Source organism: Indicator indicator, chromosome 13 (assembly GCF_027791375.1).
Source record: "Indicator indicator isolate 239-I01 chromosome 13, UM_Iind_1.1, whole genome shotgun sequence".
In the NCBI taxonomy this organism is placed as follows: domain Eukaryota; kingdom Metazoa; phylum Chordata; class Aves; order Piciformes; family Indicatoridae; genus Indicator; species Indicator indicator.
The window spans coordinates 23,464,752-23,489,657 of NC_072022.1; the positions used below are offsets into that span (position 1 = coordinate 23,464,752).

The following is a 24,906-nucleotide window of genomic DNA, read 5'->3' on the forward strand; positions in this document are numbered from 1 at the left end:
TTAAAAATGGATCACTTCACAATATAAGATAGAGTGAGAAATATGAGGAGAAAAAAAAAAGTTATAATATAGAAAGGGAGATTGAAGTTATCTGGATGAAAAATTTTCTAATAGGATGAATTCATAAAGACTTGCCTAGGCAGGTAGTAAAAGCTCTACAACTGAAATCTTTTTAAAGGAAAGATTAAACAAACATCTGACAGCAATGACATAGGTATGGTTGATCCCCTGTGTGAGGAAGGTGCTAGATTAGATAACCTCTTGACACCTTTCCAGGCTTGATTTCTACACAATTTTCTAATAACTGACCTTCCTGAACTTTTTTTTTTTTTTTAAGGTATTGGAACTATTATTAAAAAATTTAGTGAAAATTCCTTTCCTTCATTTATTAGCTGCCATGAGTACCTTGAGACGATTGGGGAAAGCTTTCTGCATCATGATTAGGATTCAAAAGCGGAAGATTCAAGACCAATCTCCCCAGTAAAGCACAGCACTCACTGAAAAAAAAAAAATGTGATTCTCTGGGCTACTAGTTAAAGCACAACCATCCGGTTTTTAAATACCCATGGGCTTGGTGCTGTACCAGCTGCAAAATAGTGCACTGCAACTCCATAAAGAAACCAATTATCGAAAGAACTTTGCAAGATTCATGCTTGCTCTTTCCCCGCTGGATGCCAAACTCCTTGGAGCACATTGTGCTTTCAGGATCTGTGAGAAGAACAAATGATTTGAGAAGAATTTAAATCTGAGATTTTGCTTGTAATGATATTTAGTTTTACAGCATGAAAGTCTTCCAAGAAAGAGAATTCCTTCCTCTGTGCAAGTCTAACAATATAACTGTGCCAGGCCTGAGTGCTGCGAATTTAAGTATGGCCCTAGAGAACATACTCAACTGCAAGAAAAATAAATGTGCTGATCAGTTATTGTTAATTTTAGGAGCACAAAAAGAGACAATCTTCAGAATGTTTCTTTATAGAGAGTAAGAACTACAGTTCTACTTTTGCAATGACTGTATTTTGTGTTCTCTTTTTCAATGCAAGCACAAACCTTGAGCATCAGTTTACACACTGCTCAGTCTGGGATACACACTTGGAACCTGGTGTTTTGTAGGGTTGTTAACTTACTGGTATGGGTAATGCATTCTCAGATTCCTGCAAAGTTTTTACTGAATTTAACAATAGTACTTGTGTACCATATGCCACTCAGTTCTGCTTTAAAGTACAATTTTATCATCATTTCAATCACTTTTGTCAAACCTGAAAAATCAATGCACGTGAAACCAAAATTAGCCACAATGTCACACTCCTCCAGTTAAACAGTATTGCCTCACCCACAGCTTCTTCAGTATTATGCAACTAGGCTTTTATTTCTCTTTCTCTATAATGTTTGTGCTGTAAGAATCAACATTCTGTTAATTTTTATTTAAATTCAGAAAAAGATTGGTCAGAATATTGCATTTAATTGCCATCCATTCATTAAAGCCACCCTCTGCCAGGATCTGATAAATCAAAAAGTTAATAAATAGAACTGCCTAAAAGGTTTGCTGATAAATTCATTAAAATAATTCCTTCTATGACCTGAAATTACTTTAATGATGTCTGCTTCGAAATATGGTAAAGTCTCACTGAACACTGACGCATAATTGTACATACCCACATCTTTGACTTTCTGCTGCATTAATAATAGAGCAGTATTAGTTTTGAAATATTTGAAGTGAATGGCTCATTAAATTTTTCACCTTAAGCTTAATAGAAACTTGACAAACAGTTTTATCCTGAGTATAGACACTCCAAGCAGGACTTCACAGCAGACAATGAGGAAAAAAAAATCAGAGCATAGTGCTTGTTCACTTAAGAGGGTTCTGAAGGGAACAGTTCAATGCATTTCTGTGAAAGAGGTATTCTCCCACTTACTCATTCCCAGCACATCTGTGTGGCCCTCTGTCAACATTTGATCTTGTATTAACCACAACAAAACCAAAGATGCATAAACTGACACATCACAGACATTTACAGCACTTGCACTTTGAACTCATACATAGCTTCCTACCTAACTTTGTTGATAAATTCAAGAGCTGTTAGGCTTCTGTTGCTTCTCATGAAGCTAGTCACAATGCACCTCCTGGCAAAATCATTTTATCTGTATTTTTCTGACTTACAACTAACCACATGCCCAGACTGAAAGAGACTGCATGATGCCTATCACAGGGAGTCTCCATCAGCTGATTGGTGGCTCCAGGTACTAAAACAACATCACTACTGCTAACAATAATCATTTACTATGCAGCAGCTCTTTTGTTACATCTTCAGCATTTTTAAGACAGATTATGACTCAAAAAGCAGCCTTCAATTAAGCATTCACACTATCAATTAACATGCTAAATAAGGTCTCACGTTGGTACATTCATGACACACCAAGATTTCAGGGGTTGCTGTGGCTGCTGGTTTTGCACATTGGTCTTACAATGGACAGTTGCACAAAGTAACAGCTTGTCCTATGACAAATCTTTGTTGACTTTTTGATGGCACTATCACTCAGCTGAAATGGCAGGATTTGATTCAAGCAGATTCTAAGAATACATATCCCATCTAACCTCTGATATAAAACGCAGCCATCTGCTACACCTCACAAAGTCACTGACAATTTTTTTCCTTCCTAAATATCTTCTTTGAATATAGGAAGAGAAATAAACTGATTCTGGCTGCCACTTCTTGTTGTAAATGGATACAGTGAGAATCAAGAAAATCTGATGCTGTTCTCCACGCACTTAGAAACAGGAAATTCTGGGAAAGCACCACTCATGCACAGTATTTGGACTTTCAAAGTTAGACACTTGTTTTTCTGCATATGAAGTCAAATGGAAAAACTATTCCTTTATTTCTCTCAAGCAAAGAAAATGGTGCTGATCATCCTATGGTTCTTAAAATGGAAGTTTGGTATATTTTATTAATAGGACAGAGACCATAGCTTCAGCCTTGGAGAGTATATTCAGCTAAAAATATCAGCAATGATAAGAAAAATAAATGGTATTGACAAATGTTACTCAAGAGAAGAGCAGAACATAGAGCAGATGTCCACAGAGTAGAAGTGCTAACAACCACTTTTCCTGCTATGACTTTATTCAGTTCTTCATGAATTATCCACTAGAACTACAACATGGAACATATGTCAGTTTTGAAGTACTTTGCTTCACTAGCCACTGATAGTAACACAGAAGAAAACATTTGCTTCTCTCTTTTGTAAGAGAAGAACTTTGAAATTCTGCAACCAGGGATTTTAACCACAGCCCCAAGTAAGGACGTTCAGAGCAGCTTTAGAGGCAATGAAGCATGAGATGATGAACTGTTCTGCCAGTTAGGAGAGCACTGTGGCAGCTTGCCTTGCAGGATGCAGGATTCACGAACGGACAAGGGACGATTAGAACGACGTACTGCTTTGGGATATGGGTGAGAAAGACAGCTGTGCTTAGAAAGTGCTTATGCACATCTATAGAAAATACAGAACCTGAAGGCAGGGAGGATCACCTAGAAGGAAAATAAGTCTGAGAGTACTCAGGAAGTGTCTGGCAAACAAATTTTTCTTTTATGCTGGTGGTGGATAGAAAAAAAAACTTCTCTAAAAACATGTTTTGTAAAAACAAAACAAAAAACCCCCAAACCACAGTCTCATTATGTCAAAAGCTAAAGAGTTTAGAAGAAAAACAAAGATATCACACCACCTGAGACAAAATCCCAGGAGTTAACAAGACCATACATAAATTGATATATACAGAAGTACAGGCACTATAGGGATATTGTTTTGCTTTACAAAGTGCACTCTGCTGACGCCACATTTTACCAATGGATTGGATGCACATTTGGGTATATATTACCCAAGATTTTCTCCTTAAACACATTTTTATTGTTCTTAAAAATTAAACTAGAAATTCCATAGTTGATAGGAGAAGAAAACACCTCTAGAATCCAATGTCACTTTTTTTTTTTTCCTTCCCTCTCAAGGAAATATGCTTAACCAATATGAGAGAGAAAAAAATGTAACTGCCCTGTCTCTTAGTGTAAATCAGTGTTGTCTTAATGCATACTTAATGTACTTCACAAATACTGTCAGGCTTGTTTCTTGTTAAGATAAATTGAATAAAAAGCAACACATTTATTTTGTAAAAGCAAAACTGCTTTGACAGGCTGACGCAAAAACATCACATTAATCTCCTTGTTCCCTTCTAAAATTATTTAATATAGTGGCAAAAATGAAAAAAAAAAAAAAAGACAAAACAAAACCCCAAAAAACTTTTCATAGTATTCTCATCATCTGGCATCCTCTTTCCACTTAGCTTGTTATAGTGGCTAATCATTAAAATGACACAAAGTAGCCAAAATAGAGCAAAATTGCATAACTCTTCTACACCAATTGACATGGAAGCATATTTTTTCCTTATTATGTAGCCTACAATTGTATAACCACTAGGTCATAAAAAAGGAAAGAGCAATATTACCAAGAGCTAAAACATTCTTATGTCCATGTTACAATGGAAATTAACAGGAGAGAAAGGACAAGGGAATTCTCACTTCTTCCTGTGTTAGCAAACACTCATAAAATTAAGAACATAGGTACTGTGGCAGGAGCCCACAGTGAGAAAAAACAGTTATGATGATAATGTAACAGCTTTTGTATTGTGAGTGGTCAAGTAGTTTTTCCCCAGTTTATGGTTAGTTGCAGTACTTGGTCAGTTATGAATCTCTCTTTTGATGAAGGATGAGAATAGGCAATACATAAATACTTTATGTTTTCACAGTAGAACCAAAAATTTCTCTCCCTCCTGCAAAAAGAGTCCAGCTAGCCACCAAACACAATAGTGGGACACACTAGTAGATAAGGCACAAAGCACCTTCTGGTTTGCTGCTGACCAAGTTGTAAGCAGCTTTGGCAGATCTGAGAGTTAAGGGGCTGGCTTCACAGCTTGCACCTTCATGAAATAAACCTTGGTTTTCTACACTGGTGACGGCCTCTATAGACAAAACAAATGTGGAAATGAGACACTGGTACAGATTTCCTTCCCTTCAGTGATGATCAGGACTACTAATAGCAAAATAACTGTCTTGCTTGAGGTGAAATATGCTTGCAGCAGCCAGAATGTATGTCAGGTTACATATGCCATCATTGTTCTGGTGACGAATAAGCATGGAGTCCTGTTTACCCACAACAACGAGATTTATTGCTAATAAAAATAATAAAAGCCTTATAACACTCTACAAGGAACGTAATGGAAATAGAAAATCTCTAAGAAAACAGTGAAAGTGACAGGTTTAGGATGCCAATTATATTTTTTATAGCCTGTAGTGCACTCTGTAATGACTCAGAACCATGTGCTGTCTAGATCCATTTGGTGGGCAACATGAAATAAAATTGCATATATTATCTGTGCTACATGATGCTTTTCTGATAGAGATCTCTGATTTATTTCCCCCTATTTGTTTGAAATCAAAGAAAATCACATTTTGGCTTTAGTTTGATGACATATGGAGACATACAAAGATTTGAAGTCTCCTCCTTTTCCCACAGCTTTTTGCTTATTCTTCTCCCTACGTTGCAGTGCCATTCATTGTGTCAACACAGCTCTTTCAGTGTCCATACTACACACCAGATCAGCTAACTTCCTTTTAGTCCTTTAAAACTAAACCAGTGCCCCAATACACATCACAGCAGTGCTCTTAACAGACAAAACAGTAAATCAGGAGACAAAATGGGGCAAGGAAGAAGATTGTGTGGCAAGAATTTCTCAGATTCCTCCCAAAGCCTTGTATTGTCACACCACAATGCCAGAGGATATTCTTGTCCTCTAGGACAGAGACTGCTCCTTGGCACAGAACGACAGGCAAATATTCACATTGATTAAAAAGATGCTTGCAGCTTAGAAAAAGAAAAAAAAAATACCTTTATAGTTTCTATTATCTTTAGATTTCTTGTGGGGTTTTTTGTTTTGTTTTTTAAACAATTTGTATGTTGATTAGTAAGGGAGCACCACTCAGTTTACATTTAAAAAAATCAGAGCCTGATAATATAATCCTCACACAGGGGAAAAGAAAACAAAAGAAAAAAAAAAGTTACTGTGTTAGGGGCTGGTTTATAAAAGAACTATCTGGTAACTCTAGCACAATCATGCAGTAATTGAGTAATAACTGGCAGGAAATGAGACATTAATCACAGGTCAGATCCTAATGGTCAGATGATTGCGTCCACATTTAATTGGAATCAAAAGCAACGCGAACCCCCTTGTCAGCCCATGGATTATTTTCAATACTGAATCAGCACACGGACTATTTTCAATACTGAATCACAGAACAGTCACTGAACCAAGCCTACTGCATATATTTTTGGTTCCCTTCTGTAAGGGTTTTAGCATACTGCTTTACATTCACTCCGTTGACCCAGACTTCAATAACAATTACTGTTCTGCTGATATTTGGGAACATTTCTGGCATGGTGTATGAGGTATTAACTTTTATTTTGTACAAATCTTCCAATTTAAAATAGCAATTTTGTGCTGTTGCACTCTGGTACTAAAGGTAACAATTAGGTTGGCTTTTTTTCTTCTTTTTATCGCTCTACTGTGTTAATGAGTGTCAAATGAGGACAGCCTAGATCACTTTCTCCTCTCATTCTGCATAGCTTGGTAGCTTCCCCTTGCCACATTTGTTTTCTTATCAGCAAAATATTTCTAAGGTTCTTCGTTCATTACTGGAGATATTAGCATTTCATTTGTAAAACAAAAAAATTGCAATCCCTTACTTTCTCTTTTGACTGCCATCTGTTAAGCTTCTCCTCAGAGAAATTAGCAAGTTTCCATATTGGAGGTCTGAACTGCAAATATGCCATCATCTGCAAAACTTATGAAAATAATCCCCATTGGAAAAGATGATAGTTTCATATAAAATTACCAAAGAAGATTGAAACATAAACAGGGCATTATCCAGATGATATATGAAGGCTGCTCATGGCTCCTAAACTAACAGAGCAGTCTGAACAACATCAGAACTAGAGAATGGTGGAGCTTGGAAAGAACCTGCAGGGATCATTGAGTATCGAGCTGCCAACTCAAGGCAGCCAAGTAGAGCAGGTTGCCCAGGACATCATCCAGTGCATTTCTGAGCATCTCCAAGCATGGAAATACCATAAGCTTTCTGGGCAGCCTCTTCCAGTGTTTGATAACCCTCACCATAAAATAGTTTTCATAATGTTTAAAGGGGATTTCCTGTATTTTGATTTTATTTTCCACTACCTGAATACCACTGGAGAAGAAACTGGTTCCATCTTTTTCAACTTCCATCAAGTATTTACACACATTGACAAGATCTCCACAAGTCATCTCTGCTCAAGAATAAACAATCCCACATCTCTCAGTCTTTTCTCCTACGACAGATCCTCAAATCACTGTGTCATCTTCACTGCACTCACTCCACAGCATCCAAGTCTGTTCTGTATGGTGGAGGCCAGAACTGGACCCAGCACTCCAGGTGTTGTTTCACCAGTGCTAAGTGAAGGTGATGAATCACCTCTCTCTGCCCACCAAGAACTCTCTTCCTAATGCAGCTCAGAATGCTGTTGGCCACCTTTGCTTCACGGGCACATCTGTTGGCTCGTGCCTGACTTGTTGTTTACCAGGACCTGCAGGTCCTTTTCTGCCAAGCTGTGTTCCAGTCAGTCATCACTCAATGGTTACTGGTGTGTAAGCTTCTTCCTCCCCTATAAAGAACATTGTCTTTCCTGTCATTAACTTCCTGAGTTTATTGAGGTCCCCCTGAAGGGCAGTACAGTGATGTAGTGTGCTGAGCTGGATGCAGAACAGCAACCCTGAAACCCCAGATGAATGCACTGACTCTTCTGAACTTGATTTGGAATGCTTGCTAGTCAATGATAGACCTGACTTTGTACACAACAAATGGAACAGGCTGAGACAGGGCAACACTGCCAACAGTACACTTCGGATATTAATCCTTAAGCTATCAGGGACACAGCTGTTTGCATCAAGTGTCTCCCCAAGATGTTGCAAAGCATTGCAGTCAAAAGCACTTATTTTCCATTTGCAGTGCCAATACAGTTTCTAACTCATAACTTAAACTCCACATATAAGAATAGATGAATTTAAAAACACACTAAACTCAGAACATTGTGGGAATTTAAGGTAACAGCAGAAGTCAGATACAAACTAGTGCTGAATATTGTTTGGGGAGGGGGGTTGCCTGCAAAACAATTAACTGGTAAATATTAGTGTCCAGCTAATAGTCTACTATTACTCAGTCATAAGCATCTCTGATGTTGTATAACAGAGTTGAAACTAATATTTTTGGCTTAACAAATTCCAAGATTCTGTCTGAAAAGGATACAAAATTAATACACATCATCTCTTTTAATAGGGTTAATTTTAACACCATTATAATAAGAAGGATGTAGTGTTAATTTTACTGGCATGATCTTAACATCTGAAATTTCTAAATGAAGATATATCTATTAATAATGTATGGCTGTTAATTCAAAGTATCTTAACACCATTTAACTTTGTTCATTTTTGAGTTCAATTCTGACTATATGTATCAAAGGAAATTAAAATTCTCTCTCCAGCTGCATCTTGCTCTAAAGAGCTTGCACCTAATTCCAAATAATTATGTTTAAATACAGACAAGAAAAATTAGTGTTTTTAAAAATGAAAATTCTGAGTTCATCTTTATTAATCTTTCACCTGCAAGATTAGGCAAAGTAGACATATTTGGTCACATTTGATTACAATTACTGAAGAAAAAAAAATATCCTGGCAAGTCAGGCTCAAATGATGGTTTTCTAGAATGAAGATTTAGGTGTTCTCAAGATCTTTAGTGGTTTTTTTGTTTGGGTTTTTGTTGTTGTTGGTGGTGTTTTTTTTTTTTTTGGGTGCAGAATGAAGAAAGAGCTATGCTCTGAAAAGCCTAAAATTCTGAATCTATGAAAATCCTTGTAACATATTGTCTTGTTTCTTGGATTACAGAATAGAGACAAGCAAACTACAATCTATTTGAAATGTTCCTCAGAGACATAAACACTGATATTTAATTTACTTAATAACTTGTTTATGCATTTGCAGTGTTTGATTATGTTCATGCTGAATACTGTAACTGCTGTATTCAGCTTCAGAAGACTGTTACAAACACCCATGAGGGCTGGATTTTATTTTGCACACAAATAATATTCACAGAATCACAGAATGTTAGGGGTTGGAAGGGACCTTGAAAGATCACCCAGCCCAAGCCCCCTGCCAGAGCAGCATCACCTATATCAGATCACACAGGAATGCATCCAGGTGGGTTCTGAATATCTCCAGAGAAGGAGACTCCATAACCCTCTGAGCAGCCTGTTCCAGTGTTCTGTCACCCTCACAGTGAGAAAAATTTTCCTCATGTTTCCATGGAACTTCCTATGCCTCAGCTTCCACCCATTGCTCCTTGTCCTGTCATTGGGCATCACCAAGAGCCTCACTCCTACCTCTTGGCACTCACCCTTTACATATTGATAAACATTAATGAGGTCACCCCTTAGTTTTCTCTTCAAAACTCCTAATGGAGTCCTTGGCACTAAAGGATTCCTGAATAACCCCTTGTAAAAAGCTTTGCATCCTCACTGAGGCAGCAGTCAGAACTGAGTTTGTGCTACCCAAGATGAGCATGCAAAACCATTTTGTTGAAAGAGCAGAGTTGAGGGACTAGTTATGTTTAGACTAAACCCTCTGAAACTCAAGGACAATTTGAGTTAGGAGGATCAGAAGTTGAAACAAAAGAAAATGAGGCATTAATTGAAAAAATAAATTTTAAAAAAAATCCTGTCAAAGAAGGTAGGTTTAAAGCATTGTTTAAAACTAAAACATGCACATTATCCTTATTTTTCCAGTCCCTTCTTTTAAAAGAAATAAAAAGCAAGTCTCTCTACAGCTCCCTCAAAGAACATACTCTTCCTAGCTGGTTTCTTACTTCAAGATTAGAAGGACACTGCAGCATTGAGCTGTCCTTGGTTCCTTTCTATAGTGTTAAATGTGGAGAGCTCACTCAGGTCGCAGGCAAATCAGGAAATCCATTCTTCTTTTTTTTTTTTTTCTCTATTTTTACTGCAAAGAACATAAAAGAATCCCTAAAGAGCAGTGAAGAAGAAGAAATCAACACATATCTAGTTTCACTGAGGCTTTTACCCTGAAGTTTAATGAATTTTAAATGATACCTAGAAGCATATAAAATATGGAGACAACTGAGAGAAATGCCTATGCAAATCTTAACTCTTCATAGCAGCTGCACCTCAACCAAACCACTGAACACAAGGCAACTCTCCTCTATATTTTGTTGTTATAAGAAGAGTTATCAGAAGATATTTCATATTTGGCACTACTTTCCTGTAAAGTACTAGCAAATTGCTTGCAGCTAGTAAATTGTTTTCACAAAGTGAAAGTGTAGTGGACCAGATTGTCCTCTTTAAATGCATGCAGGTCCATGGAAGAGCATTAAGCAAACTACCTGTGAAAACTGTATCAAGCAGAGGAGCTGTTTATGCTACAGATCAGAATCAAGCACAACATTTCCTCAGTTCATTTTTTCATCAGCATTACAGATATTTGTAATGGTCATACCTTGATACTTTCATAAATGTGAGTGGTGCTAAAAAGCATTCTCCTTTCAATTGCTTTGTTAAAAATTTATCCTCCCATGATATCTCCAAGGAGTAGCCCTGTCTCTGAAGACAGGACCTCAGTGTGTCAAAGATCCACAGCACCCACATCTACCAAGAAGCCTCCTGCAAAGTCCCATGTTACAGAAACACATGAATTCCAACAGTATTTGGGACTCAGAACTCTGGATCTGTGTATGGATCTCATGGTAAAAACCTATTATACAAGTTTCTGGTTCAGTAATTAAGACAGTGTGATGGCACAATTAACTGAGCAGCCTACACATACATGCAGGTGCACACATATCCACAGACACAAACCCTGTGCTGCATGAAACAGAAAACCCTCTAGCTGCCACTGAAAGTGACTGCTTCAGAACTAGAAGCAGTGTAGGCGTGTTTCTGGAGAGAATAATCTGGACAAATAAAACTTCCCTGTAAGTAGAGCTAACAAGCTCTGATCATAGAATCATAGAATCAGTCAGGGTTGGAAGGGACCACAAGGATCAGCCAGTTCCAACCCCCCTGCCATGGACAGGGACACCTCACACTACATCAGGCTGCCCAGAGCCTCATCCAGCCTGGCCTTAAACACCTCCAGGGATGGGGCCTCAACCACCTCCCTGGACAACCCATTCCAGGTTCTCACCACTCTCATGGGGAAGAACTTCTTCCTCACGTCCAGCCTGAATCTCCCCACTTCCAGCTTCATTCCATTCCCCCTAGCCCTGTCACTACCTGATATCCTAAAAAGTCCCTCCCCAGCTTTCTTGGAGCCCCCTTCAGATACTGGAAGGCCACAATAAGGTCACCTCGGAGCCTTCTCCAGACTGAACAGCCCCAACTCTTTCAGTCTGTCCTCATAGGAGAGGTGCTCCAGCCCTCTGATCATCCTTGTGGCCCTACTCTGGACACCTTCCAGCATGTCCATAGCCCTCTTGTAGTAGGGGCTCCAGAACTGGATGCAGTACTCCAGGTGGGGTCTCACCAGAGCTGAGCAGAGGGGGAGAATCACCTCCCTTGACCTGCTGGCCACACTTCCCTGATGCAGCCCAGGCTCTGGTTGGCTTTCTGGGCTGCAAGTGCACACTGCTGGCTCATGTTGAGCTTCTCATCCACCAGCACCCCCAAGTCCCTCTCCTCAGGGCTGCTCTCCAGCCAGTCACTGCCCAGCCTGTATTTGTGCTTGGGATTGCCTCGACCCAGATGCAGGACCTTGCACTTTGTCTTGTTGAACCTCATGAGGTTGGCTTGTGCCCACCTCTCCAGCCTGTCCAGGTCCCTGTGGATGGTATCCCTTCCCCCCAGCCTGTCTGGTGATGTGTTTCTCCACTAACACAAACCTGACCCAGGATGTCCTTGATGTGAAAGACATGGTGTTACAGCCTTACATCACTTAACCATTACTGTAAAGTTTATTCAGCACTGTTTTCAGACTATATTTGATAACCTAGCCTTTAACATTGCCTCTATGCTGATTCTAACACTTCACTGCCACGATTCAGTTCCATGGATTTTTTTGCCTGAAGTTACACAAAGGTGCAGAAAGCAGGTAAGCTATCACCATAACTTTACAGTAGGTGATTAGATGTTCTTCACTCGATCACACTGATAGGAAGAAGCACTAACAAACATAGAGAAATATGGTTTGCTGAAAGAGATGAAGACATACAAATAAAAAGAACACATGGACTCTAATAACAACCTAGGTTAAAGCAGTTATTTTCATCAAAGGAATGTGTGACAAGTAATCATCACTGCTATGATATTTCATCTCATTCTCAGTATGGCTAGAAATAAAGAGATACCACACTGGTAAATTTCATTGGCACTGTTCCATTAAAGTGACACCTGATGTATTACCTGCTTGCCTCTACAATATGTAACATCATTCTTTTTTTTGTCACAGGCACTGTTTTTCATGCAAGTGTGCAAACCAGCATTTGCAGTTTTATAATCAACTATTTCCTTCCAATAGCACTGTAAGAAAGTTGCATTTTGTCCCCAAGAATCTGTTTTCTGCTCAGAAAAGAAAACATTTATAGTCACTCAAAGACCAAACACTATTTTCCCATTTTCCCATGCACTTGCTGCAGTCTTTTCATTCTCAAACGTGATATGGTGTATGAGAGCACCTAAGTTGGTGAAACAGACTTGAGCAATTTAGTCGTCCATTATTGTTCATTATAAGGTATTTCTTAACCTGATTTTAGGTTACCAATTCAGAACTTCATTTTACTGCCTACAGTTCAACTGCAGTAAACGAGTCTAATACTTAAGTAATAACAATAAGATCACAGGGCAAACATACTACTTTATTCTGTAGATAGTCCTGGTATTTTTTGTTGTGCTTTTACTTCTTGTGTGGCTTTTGCACAAATATCAATAATTATGTGGAAAAGATTAAAACGCTGTGAAACAAGAAACAAAACCACAAAAGTCCTCCATGAAAAAGCACAAACTATTACAATTTTATTTTAACTAAAATTAAACTTTACTCATTTTTGTTAAGCAATTCTATGTCCTGTTAACTTCTAAAAAGGAACTGAAAATGTCACTCATGGGCAAGCATAGGGAGAGCTTTGAAAGATGTTCCATTACTTTCTTGACAGTCACAGTCATCTCAGTCATCAGTGCTAAGTACATAGTCACAAAACTAGCTGCTAAATGCATTTTAATTAAGAAGATAGATATATATAAAAGACTGTGCATTCTACTTGCACTGATATGACAGAAAACACAGAAATGAAGAAAAGAAAGTTCTTTTCCAAAAACTCTGGCCCCTTGATTCAATTCTCATGAAAATCCAATCTTACTTTTGAGTGGCAGCTGAAAAAGGGGCAGCCTCTTGAGAAGTGTTAAAGGGCTAAGAGGAATTCCAGGAAAAGGAAACTTGAAACAATCAATCAGCCAAATTATTTAATATATTAATATGAATTTGCTACAGGATACTATTTATCTCCCTTACAGAATTCTTCTGTGCATATAATTAGATAGTACAGGGCCTGTATTGATGAAACGTCAAGTATCTATAAACCTATTTAACTTCATCCAAAAATTAGATTTTGATCTATGTATAAAAATTTGTCTAAGTAATAGCTTTCCTATCAAAGATTATTAAACAGAATAAGGCATTGCCTTAGATTAACTGAGCTAATTATAATACTGTTAAAATTTGTTCAATAACTTTCTGTCTCCAACTGTAAGTAAGTAAATATTTCAAATTCCATTTGTTAACCTCTAGTTCAAGTCCCCAAGAAAAAAAATCCAGAAGCAAATCTATTTAAAATCTAATGAAAAACGTTGTATTTTTCTACCACTGGTTGGAAGTGTGCTCATCAGTGTTGGTTCCCTACATTCTGGTTACTGAATTCTAAATTGAAACAATTTTCTTCTGTTCTGAGAAAGTCTTATTCAACACAATACAAACCTCTACATACAGTCACAACTATGAATCCAATCACTGCTGTGGTTCTTTTTATTTTTCTACACTTAACCTAACTAGAAGACCTTGACACTGATGTGCTCTTTGGGTTCTACCTGTAGTTGTATTTTTCAAGCTTTAACTATAAACATGTTTTCTCAGTAATTATCTCTCTCTCTCTCTCTCTCTCTCAAGTTCAGGGTTGGTATTATGAAAGTTATTCCATTAAGATTAAAAGCCTGTTAAAAATCATCACTGCACTGCATCTTTGGAAAAGAGAAAAAAAAAGAAAAAGAAAGGGGGTGGGAAAAGGATTTTTTTAGAGAAGTATTGGCCACATTCAGCTTGTATGGAGTGTGCATTGGGTACCTTGGACCCCAGAAGTGTGTGCTTTTCATGGAATATTTCCAAAGGGACTTCATAATGCCAAAGAAGGAAATAAAACTCTGGTTTACATTTCCGTTCAACCCTATACTCAGGATAGCTCCTGAAATACATGATTGACATGAAAGAAATCCTGCATGGAAAAGACAGAACTCTATACTGAAACCTCCTTAACCCATTTCTTAGCCAAACCCACAGTGAGATACACATATGGCACCTTTTGCTCAAGCTGCTGAAAATCTGTATTTTCCCTACAGGAGAAACCAATTTTATTATGGTCAGATAACCTGATACTTTCAAGTATGGTCAATTACCTGAATTAAAGCTGGCAGCTTACAATTGGAATTTCCTCACATCAGAAAAGTAAACAGTGCACTAAGGCTGAAATAATTCAGATTAATTTCTGGAAGTGTAAGTGCAACCTTGCAAATCTCCCATTCAACCAAAAGCAGTATGTACCTATTTACTGCTCTGCTAAGGCTCACCACGTGTAAATGATATTATTGAAACCTGTAAGATGCAGGAAACTGCTTAATCTGGTCAAATGACTCAATATTGTCCTGTTTTGGATTAATTCAGCAGTTGTGAAATTAATGGCAACTTCCAGAAAACGCTTTCACAAAGCATCAGGCTTTAAACTGTTTTTTCAGCCTCTGTGACAAAGGGGTATAACATTTGCTTCATTGATCATTACTTACTGTTGCTAATTAAACACCCTTATTACTGTCAAGAACTTTCAGATCTCCCAAAGGAAAACAGAACAAAACGTTAACAAACTGTGTTAAAAAATCCTGCACATCGAAGTATTTACACACAGTAAGGTATTTTTCACCACACGGGTTCTGAAAAGCTTTTGTAATTTTCAACAGACACACCCAGAACAGGACAAGAATTCTGGTAACCTTCAATCCAACACTTGTAGTTTGCAAAGTGAAACAGCACATTCTACCTTCTAAAATAATCAAACCAACATAGGGCACACAGTAAATTCAGTGGTAACTACACCATATGCATTAAAGTATACACCAAGCATAGCCAAAAGTGAATAGAAGGCTGATGCCAACATAATTTAAAATGCAGGGAAAATGAGATTGGCCAAGGATTACTTCTCTGGAAAGTGGTCAGGAAGGAGATTTACACCAGACAAAAATGTCTTTTCATTAATGGTTAAACACATGCATATTAATATCAAATCTGAATCTCAAATCATAGTGCCATCATTTGTAGTAGCAGGCAACTAGAATATCCCTGGAAATAAAAATGTGAATTCTTACATACTGTACTGAAATCTTCCTTGTTCTTGAAAATGAAATGGGGGCAGGGAGGGGGGGGGAACAAATAAATCTGAAACAGAAATTCAACCCCTTTAGGTAAATTACTTAGCTGCAGAATGATCCATAACACCACCAGGACAATATATTAATATTAATCACAAGGACTATTTAAAGTAAATAGTACTTTGAAAAGGATGTTAAGAAGATATCTATGGATTAATGTCACAGGAAGGTAAAGCTGGAATGTGGCACTTAATCCAATTCTGTTCCTGCCATGGCTATATCACAAAGCTATGTAAGTGGAAAGAGAATACCAAATGACTTCTGGCAACATTCTCATCAATAATACTGCAGCAGCTAGAGAGCTCAGACTTCAACAGAACTCTTTATTTAGAGTCTAATACTAAAGATTAGCATGATTAGCATGCAGCTCACCTATATTCATTTGTAAAATAAGTTCTGGAAGGTGTCTGTAACTATACTTAGGACACTTTGATAAAGAAATAGGGTAAAGAGGTAAGTTGTCACATTTAGTGAATAAGGATTAGAAATTCACTGTGGGAAAAGGGACTTCTGTATTCCTTGGATCTGTAGCTAGAACCTGTATTAACATAAATGGATTGTCACACTCTGCATTCATATGAACGAGTTCTTAAGTAAAATCCAGAGTTTAGTCAGCCTTAGTTATTTGACAGATTGGCAAATAGAAAACATAATGACAAGGGAGGCTTTTCTATATATTTATGCCTTTTCCAGTTCAAGGTCTAATTTAAAAGCACTCTTAAAAATAATTTATTCAAGTAAAGAAGTGGAAATTTTTTGTCAAAGCTCTTACCATTGTAAACATCTGCAGGAACAGAAATCAAGGTTTCAAGAGTGGGGCATATTTTAAGTTCATTTCACTTCAAAGATAAATCACCCAGACCTACACTAACTTCTGTAATAACCAACCTCCTCTTGGCAATGTTTTGAATTCAGAAGGAACTTTTACTCAACAAATAAAAAGCAGATATCATGTACATCATGCAACTTCCTTGTAACATCTAAGGATTTCTTACACGTCACTTAAGAAATGCTTTCCTAAGTTAATCCATGTAAGATTTCTTCCTCTCTTCCTCCCTTCCATAGGAGGAGGCTGTCAAATCCTCAGAGTTTCAGATGTAAACTACAGCACAAGAAGTTCCACCTCAACATGAGGAAGACCTACTTGACTCTAAGGGTCACAGAGCACTGGAACAGGCTCCCCAGAGAGGTTGTGAAGTCTCTGTCCCTGAAGACTTTAAAGACCCACCTAGACACGTTCCTGTGACCTGTGCTATATCATACAGACTGGCTCTGGCAGAGAGGTTGGACTCAATGATCTCCATAGGTCACTTCCAATCCCTAACATCTTGTGATCCTTGCTTGCTTCAGTAGGACTCAGGGGTACATAAATCTAAAACATAACTGAGCATCTGACCCCAAACATGAAGATTGTATTGTGCTTTAAGATAGTTACTCTTTATTGTCCAGGCAACACTGTGCTACAAGAGCTATATAATCTGAATATGTTCACAGTCACAGGATCAGAACATTGACTTGTATAAACTGCCACATTTTTACTGCAGTCAGTTTACGCCTGCTTATGACTGACTGAACGAATCTTTGTGTTAACATTCTCAGGTCAAGATCCTGAAAATGTAACTGGAAGCATAGCTTTTAGCCTAGAATATTTTGAGGAATGCTCATTTTCAAAAAAAGCATTTTAACCTTCAATGAAGTAAAGACTTGAAAAATTATTTTCAGAAATGCTGCTGAATCGTTAACCGTATTTAAAAACCTTCAGTTAAATATTTACAGCTGGTGCTCAGTTCAAGGTAGTTACTCTCAGGTTGGCATTCAGACAAGAACTTCACTATACCTGCAACATAATTAACTCCAGAGAACTACAATACAATACTTTGGATACTTCCAAAGGCCAACTTCTCAGGTTGCTCTCAAACAGCAAGTTAACAGAGTGCAGCCTGATTTGTTAATTATTTTGCAATAATGTGCATAGTGGTGCTTTGGTATTACCAACACTAAATATATTTGAGGTTTTCAAGCAGGATTTAAAGCAATCAAGTGCTAATCTGCAAAACTAAAATGCTGCCTCCTACATTATTTGCACTCATTATTAGGATGAATGACCACAAATTTGCTGTGTTCTTTCTGTGGTTTTTCACAGTGTAACGTTACTGAAATGGATATGACTTGGACAAAATAGAATTAGTTACAAACATCAGTGCATATCCAATGTTTTTTAAAAGATCTTCATGGGACAGTATGTTCTAAATTTCAAACACTCAGGAGACAATGAAGCTGCTATTATATGCTAATTATTAATTAACAGAAAATACCAAATGCTGCTGAAATGGAAACTACTTTTTGCTCCAAAGAGAAATTAAATAGTATTTCTCAGGTACCAAAATTATTACTGATCTTTTTGTAGTCAAGAGCTGCAACACATTTTTCATGAATAGGCAGGGTTACTTAATGAATATTTACAGATAACAAACAGTTGCAATAGCTAAAGGGGAACATGACAAGGTGAGGTCCTCAAATATATCCCAAAATAATCCAACAATGTTAATCTCTACAGCATTCCCTTCCTAAAGGAAGGGATTCAGACTATCTTGCACCAGCATTATCTACTATAATATAATCCTAACTTGGCAATGGTATCCTGGTCACATGCACCTCAAAAGGCAGAAGTGATCCCCTTTGCTCCATTAACTTAGTGAACTATTTTAGAATAAAAACATACAATTTACTAAACAACAACTAACAGCTACTTTATGCATTTAATAGAGAAATCACAAGTGTAAAACACGTAGAGAGTAATAAAAGAATTACTGTTCTTGCATTAGAAAAGCATTTTAATGCAAAAGAAATATATGTATTTGGAAAATATTTGACTTCTAGAATCATATTCTGATTTTGAAGGAGCAGTTAGTAATACTCATTAAGTATAAAAGTAAAAGTAGGTTAAAGTTGCAGGTGTAGTAGGGAAAATGTGCTAGTTCTACAGAGAATAGTCTTACTGACAACAGAAGATTCTTTTTCAAATAACTGTGGGGATTAGGCTGCAGTAAGTAACAAGTAATGGACAATAAATAGCAAAATACCATTCATAATGACAGACTAAAATGAGCTTTTCTTTGCTAATGTCTTCAAAAGGTTTAAACACAATCAAGCAAACAGTGGAAGGAAAGGCACAATTCAGCTGAATTTTGCCAGCTCAGAAAGAGACTAATTTTGCCATCAGTTTTGCTATTAACAAGACCAGAAGAGTTTTACCCAGGTATTATCGTTTACTATCCCTCTGTGAAGTAATATTGCAGACCCCACCAAGGAGTGAATGGATGGAGATATATATATATATAGATATATGTGATCTGAAATATTTTACACTACTAGCAGTGAAACATGTGAATGGATGGAGATAGATATATATATGATCTGAAATATTTTACACTAGTAGCAGTGAAAGGAGTGTGCATTAAAAACAAGAGTCAACTACAGAAAAAATGGTGTTTGAGTATTAGTCTAAAAAATAAAATCAGCTATACTGCAACAACTGTAAGTGTCAAGAAGTTTTTCAAAGGGGAAAGAAGGAGTTATTCAGTTATCATAAAAATAGGAAATAGTATCTAATCTAAAGGGGACTTTGTATGATAATAGAGAAAAAAATATAAAGTAGAGGTAATGACAGCAGGGAAGGATGTGTGGACATGCATTGGCAAATTGAATTAATTCCCAAACACATAACTTCAAAACGTTTTCTGAAATGCTGTTTCACCAGCTACACGGATGTGACATTTTTTAACTTGACCTTCCAGTAACTCAGGGGTGGAAAATTCTGACTGAACTCCAACTCTAAAGTCAACAGAAAATTCCTAAAAACTTCAAAATGGCCAGAATTTCAGACTGTATCCCCAGTCCTAGGCACCTCTGCATTGTTGATAATTCAGGTGTTTTCCCTGGAAAGAAAAACTTAAACTTTTAGAGTACTACAGGTGTTATGATATGGGTAAAAGACTACCAGATGGAACATGAACTGTTTTACCAGTAGTATTGTAGAATAAGAATTTCAGTATCTGCAAATATTTCAGGCTTGCTTTAAGAAGCTTTGTTAAATCACAATTTTCACATTAGAATTTAATTTCTATTTTATTATATCAACTTGAAACACAAAATGCTGTATTTGTGAAGACCACCTTAGACACACTATAAAGAAAACTTACTGAAAACCACTGCAAGTTTATGCTTTGAGCAACATTTATCCTAAATTGTACATATACAATGTTTTAAGGAATGAATTTTGAAACATGCAATAGAAGTACAGTACCAGGTTAGATTTATGGATTAGTCATTTTAGGACTGTGAGAAAACCACCTAGAGTACTGTGGAAGTGGGGAAAAGTTGGGGGATGCAGCATGGGCCAGTGGCAGAGCATCACCACCAGCAGCTGGCAGAGAAAGACAAGAGGCAAGGATGGTTGATGGGCTTGTGCTACTTTTCCTCCATCCAAGAGAGGGACACCTTTCTTGGTGAGAACTGCACCTCCAAGATGCTGCTGAACTTCTGGTGCATTTCTATTATATTAGAGCTACAGCAAAGGTTTGCATCTCCAATTATGTGGGATGTCACCCAGGATTTATTAACCTCGGATCATCTTGTAGTTTGTGCATTTATCACCAGCAATCCCAAAACTGTTTTATCTGTTGCTTTGTACAATTAAACTATTTAATTGCTTTAACCTTCTGAACTATGTCAGAGCAAGCAAGTCCTTATCAGGGTACTCGAAAGAGAGGCAAATGTCAGTTTTGCCAAATAGTTCCAGTAAGAGCTCAAGACAGGCAGACATTGGGATATTACCCAGAATGCAACAAGGACTGTTAAAATATATACTTGCAAGAAAAATATGTGCCAAGCTAGTAAAACCAGCTTTTGCTCTTTGTTCTTATCTTGAAAGAAGATTAACTATGGATAAATTAGTAGAGAAAAGCCATGAGATGTGCTTTTAGTGCTTTATTTTATTTCTTCTGTGTAGAATAAAGGAAGCAAGTTTTTAAATGAACTGTAAACGAGGACAGAAGAGGGAATGATTGCCAGGATGATGAGACAGATAAAGTAATGCACAGTAAAGGGGATAAACCAGATGAAAATGAAGGGCATCTCCACATTGAGGTCACAAGAAATGTGCAGTGTTGGCCATGGGATAATTTAACCATTGAAACTGGCTATGTAGAAATCTGGTACTGAAAAAAAATTAACCAAAGATCCAAATTTTAAATAAAATTTTCACAAGAGACAGAGTTTCTCCTAATTTAACATAATTTAAATTATTCTGAAGATGAGCTGAGACACAGGTACTTCCTGTCATTAAGTTAAGTCACTCATTTTACAACTGATTCTGAAATTAGCTCTCCATATTCAACATCATAACCAAAGTGACCTTAACCCTAAACTGGCTTTCATTATTTCATGACTGAACTGCAAATACTTTTAAAAGCACTTACTAATGATCAAGCTTTCAAGTAAACTAAGACAAGACTTCCAGTAATATAAGGTAATGATATCCTGTCTAATAATAACCTGGAGGTAACATCCTGAAGTACCTGCACATCACACTAGCTCTACTCTAACATTAAATCTAAGCAGAAACAAAAATATGTAGACGCATTTTGAAGGGCATCTTTTAAATAGTATTAATCAGTATAAAAGAAGTATCCAAGTATAGATAAAAGCTCTGTTTTTTAAACAGAATTTGCAACTGTACCCTTATATACACACAGGTAAGTTTTCATCCTGAAAGGCACGATGCAGTATGAATCACCTACATGGGGTACATTCACAGCTCAGTTATTCAAGCACACAAAGTCTCAGCTTGGGTATTGTTCTAATTGTTAGCCCTCACACTGAAAAACCCATTAGCTGGGTAAAATATAACAGTCAAAGGGATTGAAAAAGATGCAATCTACAGAAAGCATTTGACAATGGGAACATTGACGTTTTCTTTACTAACAATGAAAAAGACATTATATGATAATTCAAAGAAAAATACTGATGGAAGCATATGAAATACAAACCATCAGTGAAACATACAAATGACTGGCCTGATAGCCTCAGCCTTGACATTTTGCCTGACATTTCTGAAATAACAGAAGCTTTCCTTCCACAGGTGTCAGGCATTTTGTTCCTCTCTTTAACCAAAATAAGTAGTAGAGATGCCTTGTGAATAGAACTTTTCTTCTGGATGAGCACAGTCAGTCTCTGCAATTAGAATGTAACAGTCTCTAGCTGAAACTATTTACTGAATAAAGCTTAGCTTTTGCAAATTACAAGTGCAAGATGTTGAATAGGCAGTAACCTCAATCAGATCAACGGAGTGAAGAGTCATCAGCCTCTTTAGATAGTGCTCCATAACAATTAGAGCTTCATTGTCAATACTGGGAAAACAATGTTGAAAGGTATTATTAGAAGCTGTGACATAGAGTGCCTTCAATACTCTGAGCAATCATTTCTCCTACAGAGTCTGCTAGGAAGCACAGTAACAAGGAAGACAGAACCTGAAACAGAAGTAGGTGAGCTAGCTATACACTACCTAAACAGTTCTTCACCGTAAGGGTGAGACACTGGAACAGGTTGCCGAGGGAAGCGGTGGAAGCCCCATCCCTGGAGGTTTTTCAGGCCAGGCTGGATGTGGCTCTGGGCAACCTGATCTAGTGGAGGGGATGGCAGGGGGGTTGTAACTAGATGATCCTTGGGGTCCCTTCCACTCTAACCAATTCTGTGATTCTGTGATCTAATTGCCAATCTGTGCTTCCAGACATCTAATTGGTCTCACGGTCAAATCAACAGAGGCACAAGTACTCAAACTAGCACCCACATCCAGTCAGAGATACAATGTATAGGCACAATTACAGACACAAGGTAATTCAGCTGAAAAAATACTGCTTCAAGCCTTAAATCACACTGGATATTGCTTGGTAAATCCTACTAATGCAGTTCAGTGGGAAGCTCAAAATACACAACCCTTTGTCTCACTGAAATTTAAGACCATAGACTCCTTCTTCCTTCCTACTTTAAGAGTGGATATATGAAAAGAATCCATCAGGTTCTAGCTAAAGGGAAATCCATGTTTTTCATATTTGGAACAGAAATAAACTCATATTAAAATCTAGTCCAGTACACATTACTGTCTTAGGTCTGTATGTGGTTGATATTTATTTAAACCTTCAGTTCTTTTTATTCCCTCTGCTTCACTTTATTCCTTTTTTTAATGCAGGCAATGGATTTCAACATGAGTTTAAGTTCAGTCTTACAAATAAAAGGTAAAACACATGTTTAAGTTTGAGGCATTTTCTATTATAATAACTACTAACATATTAAACCACTACAGTTTTAAAACTATAAATATTTTCAGTAAGCTAAAACCAGCAAACTTGTAAAGATATCTCTGTGATGGGGACATCCTTCAGCTACCCTGCTCACCTTGACTATTAAGTGCTCAAATCATTGTGGTAAGATAAAAATAAATTTAAAGAGATACTTTAATTAAACAAAGCTCTGTATTTTCTACTAAATGTGAAATTTCCACTAAAATTAAAAAAATCCCAAACTCCAAAGACCACGTAAAAGTCCTATCCTTGTAATAAGCATCAGTAAGCTATACTGCTGTAGTAGCCCACTCTTAACATTCTTAATCACACTGGAATTTCCATATGATTAATTTGTCTAAGAAACAGATGAATAGAACACAAACCCATTCAAGAACTGAGGAGAACAATTAAAAAACCCAACAAAGTCTTTCCTGCAAGGAAGCAGAATGAAGAGAAGACTGAGAAAGACTGAAAAAAGAATATAATAGCTGCTTTGGATTTATACTAAGTGCAATTCATCTGACTCAATAATAATCTGCTAGATCAGTGACAGAGTGGTGTTGAACAGCACAGCTTGACAATATTAAAGAAATAAGTATCATTATTATGAATTCCTTTAATCTCATTTTCTATGACAGTTAAGAAACAGGCCTAACACATTAAAATGAAAGGGATATCCTTTAGCTAAAATAACATGCATCCAGATTATCCACATTAAAGAAACCTGCATCATTATTAAAGTAACAAAATGCCTATGGCATGGTAATGCTCAGATATTTTTCTGGAACCAAGTATAAAATTCTTGCCAGGACCTGAAAAATCATAAGTATTCCATTAACAAAATCAATGAACTATGTTTCCAGTATTAACCTGTAAACAAATGCAAATGTGAAAGGTAAAACTTTTGGAATTATTACTCACTAAGGTAACAAGGAGATTAAGAGAATGATGGAGTACTTCTGGAGATGCTATCTTATGCAGAGACAGCTGTTCTGAACGTGTCCAGATTTGATTTCAAGATATTTCTAGCTGAATTTATCCTTTTTTCCTTGGCAGGCAGGATTCTCTGATAGCAATGCATTTCTAGTTCTGCCTTGTGAAATACTAGCCCAAATAAAACAGGTTTATTGGAATTGATCTTTGTCCTGCATTCTGTGTATGATCTACAAAAAAGGAGAGTGGAGAAGTAATTCTGCAGAACACTGTCCTCCAAAACACGTCTGGCAAAACCATTGTCCTAGTTTTGAGCCATGAGCTGCCCAGGGCAAAAGGACAGAAAAGATATTTTACTCCTTCCCAAGTTGTAAAGTAAGAATGTTCCACACCGGATTGGAAGTGTAAATGGAAATTCTAATTTACAAACATATACCAAAAGTATTCAGGTAAAAGGAACAGATTCATAATTAGGCTCAGGCCAATACCTTCCAGAGCCTTCCAAAAACCTCCATCCCGCTCACCCTCAGCAGGCTGAAGATCAGGGCAAACTGCCCTCCATGCCTCCCCCCCACTGGACCCAGGACTACTCCGAGCTTCAACAGGTCCAGTGGCATAGTGTCATGGTAGGGCCATGACATGGCCCAGTACAAACCCAGACAGGCCTTAAGATGTCTAGACATCCCTTTCTCAGCCCTTCCTCCTGCAGAAAAACAGGGCAACGTGGGAAAAAGAACGAAGGGGGCAGGACTCCTGGCTGTCTGGTAAACAAGATGTTTATCTGGGGTGAGAGCATGTAAGCTGACCA

General features: G+C 37.4%; 1 protein-coding gene across 1 annotated transcript in view; it reads right to left on the minus strand.

Annotated features, from left to right (window-relative positions):
- NAALADL2 (N-acetylated alpha-linked acidic dipeptidase like 2) overlaps nucleotides 1–24,906 on the minus strand; it is a 287,262-nt gene that overhangs the window by 142,695 nt on the left and 119,661 nt on the right. The window lies entirely within an intron of this gene.